This window comes from Electrophorus electricus, unplaced genomic scaffold, assembly GCF_041902795.1.
Source record: "Electrophorus electricus isolate QZ-2024a unplaced genomic scaffold, ASM4190279v1 Scaffold49, whole genome shotgun sequence".
Classification (NCBI taxonomy): Eukaryota; Metazoa; Chordata; class Actinopteri; order Gymnotiformes; family Gymnotidae; genus Electrophorus; species Electrophorus electricus.
In genome coordinates, this window is record NW_027658767.1 from 440961 (window position 1) to 464219 (window position 23259).

The following is a 23259-nucleotide window of genomic DNA, read 5'->3' on the forward strand; positions in this document are numbered from 1 at the left end:
TCCATCAAACAGCATTTATTTTGCATATCATAATTTCTTACTTGCAGCCAGTACAGTGAAAACTGATGCAAGTTTGTACTTGAAGGAACTCCTCATTAAAACACTCTAAGGTCATCTTAAATGGAGTGTAGTGGGCTTAAATGGTTTCAAAGCGACTAATGGTGAAAATAGACAATGTGTTCATTTTTAAATAAAAGATATATTTACATGCATGGAGCCTAAATATTACGTGGACTAAGAATCATATTATTATTTTGCCCACATACAGAAATATTAATTTATTCTAATTCAAGGATTGCTTGTTGCCTATGGTTGGCATGCTTTTTGTAGTGCTGTATCATTTAAACCCACCTTTTAAAGAATCAAATTTTTGAAAATATTCAGATGTCCAGAAACTAGATGTCTGCTTATTTGTTAATATGTTAATGTAATTAGAAAACTGTGTACACACGTGGTAATGTTTAAATATAGGTGTATCTGCCAGTGAAGTTTATGCTTTGACCTTTAGATTAGCTGTAATGCTGAGACAGGCAGGGCAAGACACAAGCGTGTTGTCGAACTTTGTTTATTAGGAGGAGCAGAAACATTATCCAAGAGCATGTTACCAGAATACATGATAAACAAAAAACAAAGTGAGGCTAACCAGGAAGAAGAAAACATAGAGGTAAAAGTAAGATAACACAGATATTAAGAACACGGGAACGGAGAACAATATGGAAAACGAACAGGCAGAGAAAGAATACATATGGTAGAACTCCAGTGTAGTGATGGGATGTTAGATACTGAGGCATCAAAGCTCACTATTGCAAAGCACATTGATTCAACACTGTATTGAAGATTGTATCAAAGTTACTATTAGCATATGACTAATGAGGTCTAAGCATCAAACGTCGTCTAAACACTGGATGAAGTGGCACTGTTTCACGGGTCTGGCACTGTCCTATAACTTGCAGGCTATAAGAGACTGTAAAATCTCCAGACATCTTTTTCCCACAAAATTTGAAATATGGAAAATATGGAAGCAAATCTTTCCATATGAGGATAAATAACATAAATTGATCAAGTACCATTTCTTAATACACAGAAATTAAAGCATTAAAATCTCATTTGACATAATATAAATGCAGTTACCAAAAAGTGGCTGAAAATAAGCAGGAAACTGGGCGTGTTATAAAAACTTATATACATTTACATACACTTATATATTCATTTATGTGTGTTTTGGAAAGTTTCCAAGATGTCATTTTGTGCCAGCATTGTTTAGGTTTTATTGAGACTCCTGTGTCAGGTAATCAACATATTACAGTCCATGGTAATTGGTAAATTCGGGTGAAATATTTATATTAATCTGAAATTAACTGCCCTGCCACTGTGTGTGTGTTTGTGTGTGTGTGTGTGTGTGTGTGTGTGTGTGTGTGTGTTTTGTTTTCTCAGTGTTGACAGGCTGCTGCTGAGGCTGCTCCACTGCTACAGTGTCTCTGACCTCCAGCAGGGGGCAGCAGCAGCAGATCTGCTCTCTGCTCTGCAGCACACTGGACTTCTTCTGCAGCTCTGCTCTGGACCTGACAGCAAACACACAGACACACACTCTGACTCTGAGCACTGAGGACTGCGCAGTCGTCTCCATGGTCATCCAGAGAGCTCACACATACATACCTACATACACACACACACACACACACACAGCTCACTCTGCATGACTGTGAGATAGAGGAGGCTGGAGTGGAGTTACTCTTCCCCATTTTACACACAGTCACCCTGCAGTAAGCCACTGACAAACAATTTAACACAATATCCAGCATGTGACTGAATGTAGAAGCTGTTTGTGTTCATTGGAAAGCATTGTATGTTCTTTGAAAGGCTCTATATAAATGTAACTTTGCTCATTCAGTCATATCTTGTGTTCTGTCAAGGACATTTTTTTGAAAAAAAACAGCAAAAAGCCTGACTTTCTTGGTGATTTTATTTCTCTTACTGGCTGCCTGGTTCACTGATCACTGCCTGTCCTTGGCAGGATGGATATTGTGTGTCTCTGAAAATGTATTAATATTATTAGTATGTGCCTAACGCTCCTCTCTATTCCAAAGCTGACCCGATTTCCATAATTCTCGTATTGCATAAGACATTTATTTCCATTATATGTTTTAGCAATCAGGTGGTCATTTTTCTTTTCAACAGTTATTGGCGGGATCCAATAGATCCAAAGTCAAACGAGTACGCACATCATGTGTTGAACCCATCCATAGTATTTTTCTGCTTATCTAATATGCCAATATTTGCTTGTAACCATCCCACCAAGTCCTAAGAACACCCAAACCTAAATGCTTAGTAACTACAGTAAAGCTTGTGTCAGTGTCTTAATTTATATTCTGCATTAGTTCATCAAATGGTTATTTATTGAGAGTGAGTCTGTATTTTGTATTTGAAAAAAAAAAAAAACTGTCAGCATTAAGCAGCTTTGTTGTCTGGTTTGAAGGCTGTGGTTGTGCTATTTTTCTGGCCTTTCTGGTCAACTAATTTCTGTACCCAGTCATTCCATCAAGGGAGGTGTGTTGCTATTGAAATGTCTAAATTCCTTCATCTAGGGAATTCATGACATACATTAGAATTACATTTATTATAGCTGCAGGTGGCAATTAAAGGGTCCAATCATTTTATCACATCTGCACAACTTGGTTGCTGATGACATGCCATATTAAGTTCACCAGCCTTTGTGGTTGGTTTTGACATTTTGTTTCCAGGAATGTTGTATTTTGAAACCAATCTCTCAATTTTCTCTGCTGAATTGCTTTATATAAACATTATTTTTCTGATTCGACATGATTAAGAAATATAGTTCCCCCACAAGGTCAGTTCACCCCAAATGTACTTGCATTCACAGTATGTTCATATACACCATTGAAGTTTGGTGATAATCTAACACTCTATGGCTAAGTTTTAGCCTATTAATAAAAATCCTGCTCTTGGGGATTGATAGTTAAATACACATATTTTTGATCATTATTTACAAGAAGATCTGCATTTTTTACATTTAAAAGGTATCTCTAGATCAAAAGGTCACTGACTTGTTTGAAAGGTGCATTTGCCCAACTAATTTAGGTATCAAAAATCAGGCTAAAAAAAGATTTACAAAACGTATTGAACTTTTTTAATGAAATAGTCACAAAGTATTGCACTGTATAAACTGCATTTCTCATGCACAATTGGTACACAATGGGATTGACTCATTTTTCTTTTTTTAAATACCTTTTCATATGTCAGAGGGGCTGTTGGCAAAAATGTCCTATAATTGCCATGCTAGCTCAAAGTCCATAAATCAATACTCATGTCAAGTTTCATAAGAATTACTCAAAGAAGTCTTAATTTTTTTTCAGCTGTTTTGAATGAATCAGTACACCTTGGAAGGATTGATAGGTATGTAGGGGCCATATACCATACAAATATCAACATGTTTCAGTCTCATCAATATTTTGATACCAAATTTGTGAAGATTGGAGAAAGGTCCTACGACTAGTGTGTTACAGTTCATCAGCAACATAAAAAGTAGTAGGATATTTAAATTTAAAGTAATTTCTACAAGAATCAACGTTATAGCAGTCCACTGAAGCCAGTTCTATGATTAGCCAATTACTTGAAAAACATTAGCCAATGTTTGAGTCATCCTTAGGAATCCTTCAGCTTGCTTACAGAAGCAGTATGCAAAATTTCATCTTGATCAGAAGAGCAGTCGTTGAGAAACAGTTATTTGCAATATTATAATGCCCCATATTGACAAAACTGCTACATTTGGTAAGCTACCTCAAAGTCAATACTGGTATAAGTCTTTTAAATTTCATGAAATCTGAACATGTCCTTCAGGAGTGACAGCTAGTTAAAGTTAAAGTTAAAGCCTGACCTTTGTACTACTAATTTGTACTACTAATATTAGACTGGAATAGGACAACTGTATTTTTTATGTCAGGTTTTTGTTTAAATAATTATTGAGATTCAGACTCTTGCAAATATTTTGACACCAATTTCACTCAGATTGTGTGAAAATCCTAGGACAGGTTTGAAATTAGCAAAAAGAAATTAAAAAACAAACAAACAAAAAAGTGAAATCTAATGGGCAGAGCCTATCTGAATTCACGAGAAGCCAAGGAAGAATAAAATAAAAAATAAATAATATTATTTCTATATTCACCTCTGTCTTTTCTTTTGAACATCTGCAAATGTTAAATATAGTTTTGTCTGCAGTTCATAAAGGAAAAAGCAAAAATACATTAGAGTCAGAACTTGTTTCTTTGTCACACAGTTTTATTATTTTTTTTGAATTATTGCATTGTCTTTTAGCACACGTTGGCAAATGTGTCCATCCTCTTGTCGATTGTCCTTGGACTTGTCCTCGGCCTCACACAGCCAGGTGAAAAAGGCTGTCACGGAATTGAGGGCCACACCTTTGCCTCTTGTTGTGCTTGGACAGCAGCTGCTGGTGCACCTTCCTCTGCTCCTCCTGCTCCTCAAGTTTGGCCTCCTTATGAATCTGCTCGATGGTCTTGGGCCCGTGGTCAGCTCGCCGCGACACCCAGTTATTCTAGAAAAGCAAAATCAGCAGATGCATACTTTTGCATCACCATGCGCTGGAATGGCAAACACAAACACAGGCAGAGTCTCTAACCAGTCGCAGGTCAATGACGTCCTGGAGCAGGAACCGAATGCGTGAAGAACCCCTCCTCTCCTTCACTGTCTTTTCTATATATTTAAAGTAATGATCCATTTTTGGCATGAGAGAGAGAGAGAGAGAGAGAGAGAGAGAGAGAGTGTAAGAGAAACGTCGACAAATTTCAGATATTCTTCACCTTTCGATTCGATCAGGTGTGCTCTCAGCTGAACTCATGTCGCAAGACGTTTATGACTCTTATGTAAACCCTGCTGCCTTGCACGTTGGTCAGTGCTGTAAAGCAGTTCACTGCCACTGTGGGTGTAGCTGTGCTGTCATCAGCTGCGCTTGGCTTTGGGGAATCCAGGGTGCAGCAGCAGGAGGCGGCAAACGTGGAGGAGGCTGTGAGAGCAAAACCTTCTAACAGCTGACCAGTCCTCAATAAAAGCCTTTCATTTTGTCAGCTGTAGTAGGAGCAGAGCTAACAACCACACTAACAACTTCACTAAACAACATGAACTTGGACACTTTCAAAATCATTGCCAAGGCCTAATAATACACTGATATCAGCACAGCATGCTAGTCGCACTATAGATGATGATCCTAATTAGTTGGCTACCCTGTAGTCAGAGTGCAGGCTTTTATAAACTTTTATAAACAACATTTCAACATGCTTGTTTTTTGGTTAAAAACGTGCATGGAGAAAAAAAAATACAATAAAAAAGACCAGGAAACTTGAACACAAATAACTGTCACACTAGTTGGTGACTGAACTGTCAACATCACAACTGCCATTCCTACTAGGGACAAAATTGACAGTCATTATACAATATCCAAAACTTCTTCATCCAGTTTCGATGTGTAAAGTACTTGTTGTGAAAAACGCAACACAGACCAAATCTGGACAAAATCCGCACAGCCGCTGCACTGCACACTAGCACTCATGTACACATGCGCCGTAAACCTTTACATGACATATTAAAGATAAACCGATGCAAGTGCTGAGCATCTGCTGAGAATATTAAATCAACCCAGACCAGGCCCGCGGCCTGCTTACCCTGGCCTTCTCCAAGTCCAGGTCTTTGCCGATGGCTGTGAGGAGGTGGCACAGACGCTCCAGGCTCTCCTCGCTGTGGTTCATGAACAGCTTGACCACACAGTCGTGCATGATGGCCTCTGACAGCATGTGCAGCTTGAACAGCTCCCCGATGAACTTGATGTTACCGATGGACCTCCTGTGGGCCTTGTCCTTCGCCTCCTCCAGATCCTCCTCCAGCCTCTCCCGCTCGCTGGCCTTGCGAGGAGTAACCAGAACAAAGACAAAAGCAAGAAACAGCGCGTTTGGACCCGATAACGACCAGGCCGCCTCCCAGCACTGCTGCCGATTTCAGTCCCCTTTCTCCTGATCTGTGGGTTGGTGAGTCGGGTAAACTAGACAGGAGTGCTGCTTACTGAAGTGGCCGCTTCCAGCTGGTGCCGCAGCTTCCCCAAAACATCATCGTTGACCTTGTCCTTCTCAAACTCCTTCTGACAGCGGTTCAGCAGCAGCTTTTGGAAACCCACAGTGCTGGTGGGCTTGTCTGCCATGGGCACTTTTAACTACACAGGAAAGACATGTAGGAGAAACACTTGGGTATAAGACAGTGTTGAGAGTTCTGTTACTAAATAGAAGCTGATTAAAGCTCCATGTCAGTTTAGAGTGGTTCAAACAGAGTTCACTTCTGTGTGGCATTTGCCTTTGTATGGAACTTCAGCAGCAATGTATGGGAACATGTTACTCACCATAGCCAGGCAGCTGCACATATTGCCATAGACCATAGAGAAGCTGGGCTCATCGATGGCTTTTTCAAAAACCAGATCAACCACGCCTTTGAAGCGCTCCTCCGTGTCGATGGTGAGGTCCATCACCTGCTTCATCAGCTGGTTAAACATCTGCGGTGTCAGTTTGTTCAGGATACTGCGCACCTTCTGGAAAAGCTCCTGGAGAGGAAAACAGACTACCGACTAAGCTTTCCATTACAAAGATCCCAATCTTTTGTTAAATTCAGCAGTTCTTCCACATAATGACTAACTCCTCACTTTCACCAAATATTTACTCTGCCATTTGGAACTTCCTCATGAACAAAAATCACTCAACTTTGCTATATAGACCGATAAAGGCATCATACATCAATCACACTTTCCGAGAAGTGTAGCACTGGCAGCAAACAGTTTATCAAATCTTATCAACTAAAACCCCTCATGTGCTCCAAATTCAAATTAAAAGAAAACCCATAAGAACCAGCTACAAGAATTTTAGATTTAATCAATATATAACTCCTACAAACAAAAAAAATATATACATAATAACCAAATCTGATCCAATAATAACCCTACCGACCAGACAATGCAATGAAGATCTGTCAATCTCTCCAAATGCTGAATTGCACACAAATTTGCAAGAATATTTTTAACACAACCACTGGGTGTTAACCTATAATATATACAAGATCATCCACAGAATACACTACAATATCTACAATACTCTATCACCAAAATCAACACCACAATCAACACAAGGAACAACAAGCACACAAGATCTGGTCCTCAGTATCATCACACCCCCTGTTTACACTAGAAACCAATGTCCCCCTGCATAGCTACATTCGTGCACACTCCCCGCACACCCACCCAATTAAACAACGACTCTATAATTTAAATATCCAATTCTTGAAGAGCATATCGCAAAAAAAATTAAGTAGCTTTCAAGCCCACCATAACAGGCTGTGACTCTGAAATCTGAAAACAGGGCACAGCGGAGTGAGGTGCTGACCTGAGTTTTCTGGGTCTCGGGGTTCTGGGTGTTCTCCCTTTTCCTGCCAGGTTTCCAGGCATTCTCAGCCTTCTTCAGCTGCACCTCGTCATTCACGGACACGTTGGTAATGATCTTGCGGGGAGGCAGCCGTCTCGGGCCTACACTGAGCAGCTGAAGCAACGAATGGGTGCTCTTTATTATGGGCGGTAACAATGTCACAAAGACCTCGGTCACATAAGATGACCAGGCGCTCATTCATTTGTGACAGAAGAGAAGGGATGAGCGGAGAGACCCACCGGTGCACCCCTGCCTCCAGGAATTGCCCTGCTGAAGTTTGCAGAGGCTGGGTTGAAGCCTGGGTCTCTGGCGATAATGCGAGGGCCCACCTGCTGCAGGGGCAGCTTGTTTTGTTTGATCTAGAAAACAACAGAGTCAAGTCGAAGTCCATCAGCCCCTCTCCATGGAATGGTTTTAAAGGTCCCCTAAGGCCAATGTTTTAGCAGGCTTACCTTGTCCAGTACCACATCAGAGATGGGAGGAAGCCCCTCTGGCTTCTGCATGCAGGCAGGCATGAACTGGAAGGCCAACAGGAAGTCTCTATCATACTGCCTCTTCCCATCCTTCAGCTCTGGCTCTGCATGCAGAGAGGGGTACAGTGAGCACCTGGAGAGAGGAATCACCTCTCTGTCAGGACACTGGGCCTGCCCCACAGGAGTGTCCTCTTTTGGCTTCTTCCAGGTGTTGGATAAACTAATAGCTGTAAATCATAACAAATCAGTCTGGTGTCTTTTTAGTGTCCTAACATAGCATGTCATGCATGTGGTTATTTACCTTGACTCAAGCTTTGCCTAAGCTTGGACTGTAAAATGGGCTCCACTTTATCCTCCAGCAAGACCTCTGGCTCCTCGCCAGTCTCTTTCAGCTCTGCCCCAGTGGAGGCTCCACAGGCCTGGACTGCCTCTATAACAGCCTGGCCTGGGAGAGTGAGGCCTGAAGGAGCAGCAGTGCTGGAAGGCAATGAGGGCGTCAGCGTGCCTGAGGCAACCGCCTCTCCGGCTGCTGGACTTGCAGCCTTCGCCGGACAGTGGGCCTCCAGGGCCAGGCCGACATTGACATTCCCCTGCTCTGCTACCTGGCTGTTCAGCTGCTGGGATTTGAGGTAGAAAATGCGAGGATAATGAGGGTGTGGACATAAAAACTAGCAAAAGACAGAAAAGATGGAGAGAGAGAGATAGAGAGAGAGAGAGAAAGAGAGAGAGAGAGAGAGAGAGAGAGAGAGAGAGATACTGCACACACATGCAGAAGAAGGGGAATGGCAATGAGGGTGGGGGGGGTGAGCAGAGCACAGCACAGCACAGCACAGCACAGCACAGCACAGCATAATTAGAGAAGTGAGTAGAGAAAGAGGCAAAGAGAGAGAGAGATGAAATGAGAAAGCACAAGAGGGCAAAAGATCCAGCCGCAAAGGCACAAAATGTGTGTGTGTGTGGAGGTGGGGGGGGGGGGGGTGAAGACACAAAGACAGCAAGAGATAGCAGACAAGCATGGGGTGCTTAAATAAATGGGCAGGAGAAATAGAGAAAGAGAGGAAAGAGGAACACTGTTACCATTTAGGGAAAGAGGACACAAAGTAAGTGCAACGGCGCAGTAGTGAGTGTTCCCTTTACAGACAAACATCTGAGAAGCCTTCTTAAATCAGAACAGCCACAATCACACAAGCTACTGCAACCAGTCAAATATAACGGAGGAGGGTCAACGGTGTGACCGAATCACTGAAGAAGGAAGAGAGAATGGCCGGAAATCAAACTACACCATCAGATTTTGTTGCTGATTGTATGACGCTTTTAATAGGACAAGACAATGAAAGCCAGCCAAACAACCAAACAATCAGCTCAGAGCTTATTATGAGGGAGGACTAGATGAGAGAGTACTTTGACCTGTGGAGTGGATCACGCGAAGCAGCGGCCTGCAGCCGATCAGGGGCTCGGGCTGTGGGACTGAATGGCTTACCTGTGGAGCAGTAGGGGTAGTGCAGGGACGTCCCACTGGTGGGCTTGTGTTCTGGCTAATGGCTACTCCTGACATGATCTCCTCTGTGATATCCTTGCCATCCTGGTTAGGGTCTCGGATACGGATCTTAGCGAACAGCAAGTTATTTGCATCTATTAAGTCAATCCACAATTAAATTAATTTCACCTCTGAGGCAGGGGGAATACTCACTGTTTTCTTTACCCTCTTAGTGGGTGGAGGCTGCTGAGCTGTATGCACTATTATGGATGGAGATTTGGTGTATATGGTCTGGCCAGGATAGTATGAAGGCCCTGCCACTAGTGGTGACCAAAAAAAAGCACTGGTTTCAGTTAGAGAGCAAACGAAAAACCAGTTTCAGCCAGCGGGAATACCCAGAAGAAAGGTCTCTTTATCGGTGAGAGCACGCATGTGGGTTTCCCAGGTGGGGGTAGAGAAAGGGAAGTCCAAACTCACCATATGCTAGTGGGCAGTCTGCAGGAAAGAGCCCAGGGTAGAATGTACTGGGTCCTGTGGGCTGGACGGAGTACTGCTGGGGATGTCCCACGTAAGGAAGGCCACTGTGGTGATACTGAGAATGAAACAGAACAGCAGAGGTAAAGGGCCTAGCACCAGACATGGCCATTCATATAGGACACTCCTAAGAGATATTCAAAGCGGTAAACAAACAAAAAATACAAAAACATTTAGTTTTTACACTGAAAAAAAACTAAACTAGAACTTCTCATTTCTGCTTCCAAGATAAAACATATTTTTATCTACACATTTTAGGAGCAGTTTATTTATTGCTGGCCAACCTGTTTATAGACAGATTTTCAACCCATTTGCTACACTGTGTACATATTTGCACAGGCGCTTTTCTCTGCTCTGGGTACCTGAGGCACGTAGTACTGGAGTACGTAGTACTGACCGGTCTGGGATGAGGTGAAGGGCATGGGTGTCAGGAACATCATGATGGGCTGGCTGGACACGGGTCGAAAGGAAGCGCTGTTACTTGGAATGGCAGGCTGGGCTGTCTGCATCTGAGGGATCTGGAAAAGCTGGGAGAGGAGAGGAGTGGAGAGTGAGGGTCACAGAGCAGCGTGGCGTATGCCGCAGCAGCCGGCTCAGACGCTCGGAGTGAAGACTTTAGTCAAGAGTTGAGTCGTGGACTCTACAGCAGTTGTACTGGGAATGTTGAGGAGATATATACATAAAAAAAAAAGTTTAAAATTTTCAAGGGATTTTGAATGTCCTATTATGCTAGGCATGCAAGATACAAAAAGAAAACCTTTCAAGAGTCTGTTTCACATGCATGGCACTAATACAAGGGTGACTGAACTAGCATGAAAAATTAAACAATTACAATGACGGATGCAGCTAATTAGCCATGATTGCAGGAGAGGGGATATATATGTAAAAGACAACTAATCTTGAATGTAAATTTGTACTCATAACCTGAGTCTATCAAAGCCAATGCTGACAAAATATGACATGAGCTAGAATTCAGAATGTGACAAAATCCCCATCCCAGTTGGCTTTGATGCTCAGAATGGGAACATAGTGAGGGAATTCCTTCTACATGAGAAACAGTAAAATGAGCCTAAGAGGTGATTCTCACATACTGTCTCCCACCGAGCTGTTGCCATCTTAACATTTTCTGGACATAAAATCCTCCCTCCAGCAGTTATGCAGGCAGGCAGAAATGAACCTTTGTATGGGCTCCTGGGTAATGGAGCAGCCATACCATGTCCAAAACAGATTATTAAAAAGCACTGGAGTCCAAAGGAAATAAAGAGAAACAGACTAAAAAAGACTAAACATAAAAGACTAAACATAGGTGCTGGCATCCTCCGAACTGGGGAGCAGAGTGGAGCGCAGGTGCACCACTGAGCTACTGGAATGTCTTTCAATGCATTTTTTGAAGACTGCAAAATTACCTGAATGGATCTCAATCCTCCCTTGAATATTGAAGCAGGAACGAGAGAGAAGCTAGTGGAAGAACGCACTAATGGGTGTGGAGGGTCAGAGAGACTTCAACACGCTCACATACACTGGCACACACAATTTAAACAAATCTTTAAACAAATTTAAACCAAAACAAGTTTTGTTTTTTTTTAAATGACGGAACACTGTTGTTACAGTGGAATTGTGAGGTCAGAGGCAGAGCAAATGTGTTCCACTAACCTTCCTGGCCCTTTAAGTGCACTACTGCAGATAGACTGAAAACAAATTTCACCTAAATAAAATCACACTGTAACACTGAAAACATAAACACAGACAAGCACTGAATGAGTGGTAAAGGGCATTAAAGCCTAAGTATTACATGGAGATCACCGCTCACATTTTCAATTCTTTCCTTTGACAAAACAACTCACATCAACAGCCAAGGCACTGCACTGGCTTTCTAAAAGGAGATGGCAGATGGCACTATCAATTAGCTTCACTCAAAAATGGGAGAAAACAAGGAATGCGGCATGTTATGCGCTCGTGCACATAGTTCGGTCACACGTCTCTGCTATGGTCTTCCAACGTACACTGCCCTTGATATGAGGCAATATGGCCACCTACTGTAAGCTCAACCTTGGGTCACGATATCATGCAGAGCCTTCATAATACCCTATGCTTCTGTGCATGTGCTAGTCAGATTCAAGCTCAAATATCGTCTCTCTCAGCTAGCACAGCCCGGCCTCGTCTGTCTACAAAACTTCCAAGAGGTCTCCGGTACACTAGACAAATGTTGCTGTTTTGTATTCACAGAGAACATTTATCCAAGTATGTGTACAGGTCAAAAAGTTGGGATGCGGCTAGGAGACAGGAATCCATCTGCCTCTGAGATTGATGTGTGAGTTGGGGCGCCAAAAAGTATCTTAAGCACTTCAGCACCATTCTAAGACAACCATTGACAATAATTACTCACCTTAATGAATGCTTTGTCCGCACCTTGGCTGCATCTGAGCTGGTGGTTGAAAAGCAGGGCCCGCAGCTGCTGGTTCTGGGGCTGGATGTCATACTGCTCAGCGGTCTGACAGGCACGCACAACTCGTAGGTCTGTTCAAGGTGGTGCTTGTACACCTCAATTTCCATCGTAATTGTCCTGTACAACCATTAAAAATTTGACAGAAGTTAAAAAACAGCAGAACGGTTTGTTACAACTGGAAAAAAAATAAATAAGAAAAGATTGATTGTTGTTGTACATGAATGTCAGTGAGCCATGAGGATAAGCCCTCTTGTCCAACGTTCTGATTAGCAGTTATCACCTCCTAACACTGCAATCAAAATGCATGGGCAAAAGATGCATTACTGAAAAAAACACTCTGCAGATCTGGAATTCATGTCACCACAGTCAAGGTTGAAGGCTTTGTTCAGTGAAAAGAAAACAAATGCATCAAAGTTGGTGTTATACTCAGTAAGAACTCAGTAGAGTAAGAAACTGCAAAATACTCAGAGAACTCTGTGCATGAGTCAGTGGCTCAATAGTCCAACTAAAATCAGCCAGGACCACAGTTTAGTTGGGCTAAACATGAGTCAACTAAATCCTTAGTCAGAGAATGATATTTTGTCTTTGCTGCTTACATGATCAGCTTCTTTCAAATAGCCATGTCAACTCAGTCAACTTAGTTATTTAGGAATAATATCAAACTACATGTGGGCCATCAGATCCTGTTTGCCCTTGAAGACCCACTCACAATCTCTGCCCAAGTCAGAGACTATTTACAGCTATGATCTTAATTCCAGCACTGGACATGCATTACCTTGCATAGTTTCACAACTCTGGCACTGCAATCAACCCTGCATATGTCTTAACTAAGAAGGCAACAGTTCAAATGGAAAACCTACTTCCTTTCTGGGAGTGAAGGAAGCCAGCTGCTTGATCTTCAGTGTCTGGTTGAGTCTTGGATGCATCAAGCACAGGGACACCAGCTGATACCCCATGGTTGAGGTGCTCCATATATTGTGCAAGGATCGGTTCGTTATAATCACCATTCTGCATTTTTTTTTAACAGCAGCAACAGCATAAAATGGTTCAGTTAAGGGTGCATCATTGGAAGACTTTCACTAAAATATGTCCTCACCATGTCTCAAATACAGCAATACCTCTTAGAAGCCATTGTACTGCACACAGAATGGACAGTCCCAGCAGTTTCTGTTCCCATATGGAACCTCAGTGTTTTGATTACAGAACCAGCAATTCACAATGACATGAACTGGTTTCTTCCCATTGAATAGGGAGTGTGTGTGTGTAATTATATATATATATATATATATATATATATATATATATATATATATATATATATATATATATATATATATATAAATAAAATTGTGAGCAAGGATCTTTCATTTTGCAGCCTAAAAATGAAAGTGACAAATAAATGTATGTGACAAATAAACCAAACTTCAAACTTTATATGAATAGCTTCCTGTTAAATATACACAGTTAATCAGTCATTAAAAAAACACATTCTATTAATTAAGAATGTTTATGAAAGTTAATTTAATCTAACTAACAATAAATGAACAGTCCAATATTGTAGTTCAAACAGTCCGATAGCTGTAGTAATGGCTTACCTCATTTTGCTTATTTAGAGAGAACGATAAATTTGAAAACCCACAGGTTTGTGAATTTGGGTCTCTAAATCATACAAAAGTAGGTTTCCTATTTCTGAACAGTTAGCTAGCTAACAAACTACCAGCACCTAAACGATCAAAGTTGAAAGATGAACAATGAAATGGTTCCACAAGGAATGGTTTATAGCCCCGAGTTAGACACTCGCTGACCTCAACTATTAGCTAGCTAACTAGCTTATCGCTGTGATAAAGCGATACAATTTTGAACAATGAGGACATGAATAAAGTATCCTTTACAATTTTCACAATATTGTTAACGTAACTGTAATATCTGAAAACGGACCACACAGGAAGGTGTAAAAATGAACAACTGCAAACACCCCGTTCCTTATCTTACCTCGTTAGGTAGCTAAAATAGCTAACCTAGGTTAGACCCTTTAACCATTTAAAGGTCTGAACTGTCAAACTGCGTTTCCGTTAGGCAGATAAATAGTTTGACGCCGTTTGGTGAAACTTATGCAGCCATATAAATGATTTGATCGCCGATACCTTTAGACATCATGGAATAAAAGAGGCTTATTTTAGCTGATGTGTGTGTGGAGTTGTTTAGGGGCAGCTATGAGCTGGAAGCTAAGCGTTGCTTCAGTGGCTTCTAGCATGGACTAGCTACGATCATAATTCTGCTACAAAATGTATAAATGAGGAAATATACAATTATTTACATTATTACAGCATTTACAGTATTAAAAGCGTGATTTAATGGGATGAATAGTTAACTAGCTAACGTTAGCTATCCTAGCTTGATGGCTATCTTTGCTCACTAACGGTTACTGCATCTTAGGGCCAACTTTATGCTGCACTTCGCCCCCTAGCGGGCCCGCGGGAGAATCCACACTGGCATACTCAAATAAATCACTTTATAACATCCAATATTCTTAAAGTACAGTACATTTTTCGAGATAACATTTCTTAGGAATAAAACAATTACCTGCTTACCGATTTTCAGATGTCTACATGCAGCCTAATTTGGTCTTTTACACTTCCTGCCATCATATTATTACATAAATAATTTCATTTTGTTACCTCAGTGTCAGGAATTCTGTCACTGAGCCACAGTTCTGTGAAAACTAAAGCACAACAGTCTCTACACTCGCGTTGGGTGCTATGCTAGAGTTGACCTGTTGACCAGGGAACAGACATTGGAGAGCAGGATGGACAGTAGAGCTGGTCTGCTAGGGTTAGCTTTTTTTTTTCCAGTGGTAGCTCAGTGGTTAAGGTATCAGAAGGCTGCTGCTTCAAGCCCCCCCACTGCCAACTTACCAATGCTGGGCCCCTGAGTAAGGCTCTTAACCCTCAATTGCTCAAGTTGTACTCAGTCATAATTGTAAGTTGCTTTGGATAAAAATGTGTCTGCTAAATGTAAATCCAGCATGAACTCATGCCCTCTATGCTTTGTTTTTATTCAGCAGTGACTCCTGTCTCTAGGGTTTCTGTTTTTTCATTTGTTAACTGTTCTATGTCGTATGAATTATGTGAAGCGACCTTGAGTATGAGAGAAACATTTTATTTATATATATTACATCTATTGTTATTATTATTATTGTTAGATACTGGAGCCTTTCTGTCTTCAGGCACCCAACACAAGGTCTCTGCCTATCAGCCATGAAATGGCGGCTTGACCGCGAGCTGGTCGCCCGAGGTCTTCCACTCCTTCTTCTTGTCTCCTTTACCCCTCCCTTTCTCTTTCTTTCTCTCCCTGTCTCTCTTTAAGCACAGGAGTACCTCATGGCGGGTACGGGAACAGCTCGTGGGTCGTTCATGCCAAGAACATCTAATTTTTAATAACCTTGTCTCTTTCCTTTCTACATAGACCCTCAGAACATGCCTCACTTTTCCCCGTCATCCTGTAGATTTAGATAGTAGATATAAGACACATATATACTCTGTGCTTTCCTCAATAAAGTTGAACTCTCTTCATTCACTACCTTGGTGTCAGTGTCTCTTGACTTCCCCAGATCCGGCTACAGAGGACGGAGGGCAGAGGGTAACTTGGAGGAGATCGAAACTGAAGGACTTGTCACTTTGAACCAGTTCCTAACAAGAAGTACGAAATACATAAGGTCTACCTTAAACATTGATAAGTGCAATAAACAATAAGTACTAGAGTAGTACTAGACCAGCAAGTAGTAAGCTGCAGTAGTTCATCTTTAAGATCATAAGAGACCGCACAAGCACCCGGGTAGCTTCCTGCGAGAGAAGGGGCCGAATCCTTCGTATGTTACAAAGGGGAAATCTGAAACATGAGTTGAGAATGACAACTGGTTGTCCAAAGTTATGATCGTGATACCAGGGAGTTCTCAAAGGGAACTGTGAGGTCCTGATAAGGGCTGGGAGTACCCGGGATGTACAGAAGGTTGCATGTTAGCTTGGACAGCTAGCTGGCTCATTCGCTTTCTAGCCATCTTAAAACTGCCAAAGTCTCGAAGTAAACATCACTAGTGAGTTATTCTACACATCTGGCATTAGCAGAGTGTTACAATAATAACAGTTCACCGCAGCAGTAAAGCGATAAACACTTGTCTTATGTAGCTGACAAGCTCGCAAAATACACCAAGCCCGTTGTCATAGCAACCAGCACTTAGCTTGCTCGAACTAGCCTAGCTAAGATAGCCTTAATGGGCTAACAAAGACTCATTTCTACGCCAGGCGCACATACTACAAATGCATATTAGCTACATAACTGTTCCAATAAATGCGTGTATTACCATGCTATTCATTAATTTTCCTGTATGTGCACAACTGTAGACCGGGGGTTCTTTAACGTAATCCTCTTCGCCATTATCTTAGCTAGCTAATAAAGCTAAGCTAGTTAGCCAGCCTAGCTAACTAACTGATATGTTTCAATGTGGAGACGCAGTAAGAGTGTCTCTAATAATTTGAGTTTGTTTTCAGTCGGTACGTACACTCAAACGGTGTCATACAGTTATTGAATAAATCAGCAGAAGCTGTTATTAAAATAATTTTCTGCGTCCTTTCGAGGTCTTACCTTGACATTGGTGAAGCTTAGCAGTGGTAACCTACATACGATTCGCATTAAATAAATTAAATACAAAAAAAAACCAAACATATTTCTACGGTCAACCGAGAAGTCCATGTCTTTGTGAAATTTATTCTATGAGAATAATTTAATATTACTTGCTTTGGAAAAAGCAAACACTTCATGCCAAACTTAAAGTGTGCAGGGCACAGTAATTGCTGTAGAAGACACATACATGTATTTTCACAATACACAGGCTGTTCATGTCTGTTCAGTACATATGGTTATATTACACCTTGCTTATGTGTAATATGGATATAAATGTTAAAATGTTCTATTACAGAACACGACACCTGTTGCGTTTTATATTGGTAAATCTCTGATATGACCACTGTAACATAAAGTTGCGGTTATAAATACGTGAAACATTTTGATCGACTGAAATGTAGCTGTATGTACATGCATTATATTTGTGATTATGTAAATTAAACAGCTATTCTTATTCTTATGGCTAGCTAAATAAATTGCAATTTCGTCGTCTTCAAGGCATGGCATGGTGTTTATTCATTCTTCGGCATACAAAATGACGCCTTTTCACGTTGTGGAACTACAAATATGGCGGCCTTTTTTCTTTAGCGTTTTAATGACGTAAAAGCAGAGTCTCACCGTAAAGTCGGGCAGGAGGCTCTGGACTCATTTATTTCTTCGTATCTTCCGCCATCTAGCGGTCAATAACGGGTAGTCTTAAATTGATTTCTATCGCGTAATACTTTGGATATAAATGTTTAAATTTCCTGTTGCAGGACAGACAAAGTATAGTCAACCAGTTCTAACCTTTTGATAAAAACTTGAACTTCAAAGTAGGTGAATCTATTTCCTTAAACCAATCAGATCACAGTTCATTTACATAACATCAATGCTTTGAGTGCTTTAGATATGAGAACATCACACATCAGTCAGTCTATAATTCTGTATTATGTATTTTTATAGCTTCCAACTTTCATGAGTTCCTTGAATCTGTGGAGAAAAGTGCAGACCAATGTAGTTTCTTATTTGTGAACATTTATACATTCATTGTAATTTATTTATCATTTAAATGTTTTATTACTTTTAATTTATAGACATAAGGACACAGAAAACAGTTCATATACTGAATGAATTGTTACAAGGTAATATTTTCTAGACTGTGTTTACCATATGTTTTTATTTCTAAACGTTAATGCAGTGTGTTAATCTGTCACACCGACGCAGAAGGGGTGAATCTGATATACCCCTCTTCCATTGTCAACTATTCAGAGTCCTCCAGTGGAGCTCATACAACTAAAGAAACACATACAGAGGTCACTGGAGGTTCTAAGTTACATCTAAAGTGGTCTAGTAGTGACGCTGCGAGGATAAGCAGGATGCGGGGACGAGGCACGATGAAACGCACTTTTATTTTTGCAAACATGCAAAACATACAACAAAGCTCAAATACTATGCACATCTCAAACACCAACACACGTACTATGACACACGAGACATATATACACCCAAGCCGATTACACATAACAGAGAACAGGTGAACGGCACGAGAGGGTGTGGCAACACAGACGAACACACACACACCAAGATGTTTGAGGAGGGGGCGGGGCCACAACATGACACTAAGCCTGTACACACTGTTCCAACACTACCCTGTAGGGCACCATCTCCATGGAAGTATATTTTTAAAAGCATGTTTGATAACCATATTTATACTGGAACAATTTAATCAAATGAGTTGTGTTTTTTGTTCCTCTCTAAGACGGTTCGGATGCCGATATTGAGATTTGAGTCTGAGCAAGTTGAGAAACCCACTGTGAGGGTTTCTGGGTGCTCTGGAGGAGCAACCAGAAGTCGTACACCTGCACCATGCCTGAGACCCCTCTGCCCCTGACACAATTGCCCAGGAATGTGGGCATGTACCTAGACTATGAGGATGGACAGCTGTCTTTCTATTACATACTAACATATCTACATATTTATCGGAAACCTCCGGGAGAAGAAGCTGTATCCCCTGTTTGCGCTGCTGGACAGACACACTTATGACACTGTACTCATCAAAAGCAGCACCAGAGATGCACTGAGTCATATCCTGCTACACACCTCTCAGACCAGTTTGTTTGCACATTTTGTCATAAAACTTAAGATGTCATTTGTTGCTGTTATATATAAAATTACCAAATTAAAAAATAAATAAATCAAAAAGTACTTGTGGCTAGAGAAGCACAGCCAATCACATAAACAAGATATAATGTCAGTAATGTTTGCGGCAGGTGTTTCAAATGTGCCCAGACTCATATTCAAAAATATCCATGTTTCAACAGTTTGAAGGTGGCCATGACACTAACAGTTTGGTGGAAATTCCACAAGATATCAAACTCCACACTCACACGAACTATTCATTCTCCCATTTGGAACAATCCAGGCTTTACCATGAACAAAAATATTAAACTTTACATATTGGATAGAAAAAGGCATTACAAACCTTAAACATATTTATCCTAAGACTTGTTTCATGTCACGCCCACAACTAGCCCCAAAATATGCTATAGAAAGCCCCCAGTTCCTACAATACCATCAGCTAAGATCACCAATGTGTTCAAAAATCAATTCCGATACCTACATCGATATCAAAATTTATAAACAAGCATTCTTAATACAAAAAACCTATTATCTAAGATATACAAAATAATAGTGAAATCAAATCTCACAGTTATTCTCCCATCGAGACAATAGGAGGAACATTTATTACTAGCCCCCGACGCTGCAGTTTGGATTAAAATGTGTAATAATAATTACCACATGACAGCAACACTAACCTACAATGCATTCAGTACAAAATAATACAGAGTACATTATACTACACATTGGATGTTTAAAATTGGTTTCACAAGCTCAGCAATCTGTACATACTTTACTCAAATCACAGTTGACGATTACATTCACGCCACGTGGTAGAGCACACCTATCAAGCAATTTTGGCAAGTCGTCATCAAGTTCGAGTTCAAGTTCAAGTGGTTTTATTGTCATTTCAGGTATATATACAAGTACACAACAAAAACGAGACAACGTTCCTCCAGGGCCATGGTGCAACATAAAAACAACAGTGCAACAGACAACATGCTACACAAGTGCAAACAGTCCAATATAGTGCATCACCAACATATCCCATGCTTTAAATAACCATATCCATCCAACACCATCTTTATGTCTCCTAGGAGACATATCATCAACCAATATGACAGGATACTATGTATAACATTATTATATTGATATAATAAAAATATTCTTGCAAAAAAACAACAAACAAAAAAACATATTCATGAACTGGAAAACAAAAAATAATATTAGTGTCACCCAATAGAAAAATCTATTGATAGAGTATATATATCAATCGAATAATTCTCAGAATTAATCAATAACAGAACCAATAATCTAGAGTGGACACCTTTGATAAAATCCATACAGAGCCAATCCATAAACGATAAATATCACACTCTAATACGTGTACATATACAATCCAACATACATGTACTCACACATAATCATATACATAGATACATACATACATACATACATACATACATACATACACACACACACACACAGACACACACACACACACACACACACACACACACACACACACACACACACACACACACACACACACACACACACACACACACACACACACACACACACACATCATTCCTGTAATGGTGCAGATGGCGAATACTTAAAAATATTATATATACATTTTGCGTTTGTCTTTTCATCTGTCTGTCTTATTTTTAATAATAAAGCTCTAAAGGTCCACTGATGGGGGGTAATAAATTCATATATTTATTTCTCCAGATTTCTAACTCTGAGAGAAAAAAAACGTCCTTTTACAAATTGCACCTCGTTGTGGACCTCGGCTAGGTTTACATTCCAGGTGATTATTTTTAAGTTATAAATAAAAATAAATAAAAAATAAAGTGTAACAGTTCCCGATGAGGCGGTGTGGTGGTAGCAGGCCAAAAAATCAAAATCTTCAAAATGTCGCATGTAATTTACTCTAAATAAAAATATTTAGATATGATTTACATACGAGTTCTATTTTTTGGCCTACTAAATGTATACTTTAAATACATTCATTAATTAGCACAGATAATATATCTGCTCTTTATACTTGGATTTCTAACCTACATATTTAAACATTTAACTGATGTATTTATTTCTGCAGATTTCTAACTCTGAGAGAAAAAGACGTCATTTTACAAATTGCACCTCGTTGTGGAACTCTACTAGGTTTAATTCCAGGCGAGTATTTTTAAGAGGCTAGATTTGTACTCACAAGCTGCGATGGTGGTTTTTGCATAGCTTCTAAAAGAACAGGCTGTGGTCAGGGTGGAGTGAATCTTTGATAACCAAGATTGTTGTTGTTTTGGCCTTCGAATAGACAATGGCATTACCCAGTGTCAGGTCTTTCTCAGTAAACTGCAGAGAATGATATAGAGGGCAAGAAATGGTCAAGCACAGTTTAATTGGGTGTGTGTCTGTGAAAAACACTACAGCTCTCTGATACATTTTTCGTTCAAGATTTAATCATCATGCAAATGATTGTGATTAATGCTTTGTCTGTTTGATTCAAATATTATACTATAAACCTAATATTTTAATAGGGTTGGCAACTTTCTAGATCCGATTACTACATGTGTGTGAAGTACAGGTGCTGTAGCTATACGGTATACAATTGTCCACAGTAGCCTAATTATAATATATACAACCAAAAATGCATCTAAAATAAACACCAGAAACCTGGACTAAGGGTGATGTACATAAGTGCATTAAATCTAGGTAGGACTGCTCAATAGGTAGGATAACAGCAGAACAATTGTCCCACCATATAAGCAAAATGAGAGCCTGCTAAGGCCGCCAAGAGGGTGCCAAAGACCATGTATTTATTTCTATTTGTTTTTTTACCAATGTTATGTCAGTGGCAGCTCAGATTTCTGCATAGGGGCCCACACAGGCTTGGGCCAGCCCTGGTATCACGGTGTCGTGCACTGGAAAACCATCAAGCCTGTTGACTATGCTACCAGTGTTGTTCATGTAACTGTGCAAATAAACTGCAAACACAATTACTTTTAGAAGTATCATCCAGTTTGTTTTCACAATTGCCAAAATGTAATGAATCACAGCCAGTGTTCTAAAACAGAGCTGGAATGTATTCCTGGCTGATGTGCCCTGTTTCTGGTTACAAAAAAAAAATAAAAATAAAAAAAAAATTGGTGGTTGAATTTTCAATGAAAGTTCTTCACTCAGCAGCCATTAATGATTCTTATATCCAGTATGAATAAATTAAAATTCCTATCCTTGTATCAGGTGCAGCAATTATGTGTAACAACTGTGAAGCAAAAAAGCAAAAGCAAAATTGTAATATAACAATATAGGTAATATAGAACTTGATCTAATGATATTAATTAGGCTATGCAAATAAAACAACTACTTCTGTAGCACATCATTCATGCCTGTTGAATAGGCAGTTTTCTGCTTTGCAGATACTTGAAATCTTTTACTAATCTTTCCCCAAATCCAGTAGGAGCTGCCTTTTACATTAACATGCCAGGATACACACTCACTGGATGTTTAATCTTTCTAATGGTTAAGCTATATTCTTAAAGTCAAGAAAGATATATTTTAATTATTAATCAGTTAAAAGGATTTCTTATTGTAGGCCTATTATAAACAACATGGAGGAAATAAAAATAAAAATACTTGAGTTAGACAGTGGACACAGGTTGCTAATAAATCAAGTAAATGAAACTGGATGGACTGCTTTTTATGTAACAACACAACATTTATGGCGACGAAGATGTTTCACACATATACATTCTTACGTGATGCTGACCTCAATATTCATATTTCACATTGATACTGTAACACTATAGATGAACCTAAACCTCACATTTCCCCAAATCCAGTAGGAGCTGCCTTTTACATTAACATGCCAGGATACACCCTCACTGGATGTTTAATCTTTCTAGTGGTTAAGCTATATTCTTATAGTCAAGAAAGATATTTTTTAATTATTAATCAGTTAAAAGGATTTCTTACTGTAGGCCTATTATAAACAACATGGAGGAAATAAAAATAAAAATACTTGAGTTAGACAGTGGACACAGGTTGCTAATAAAT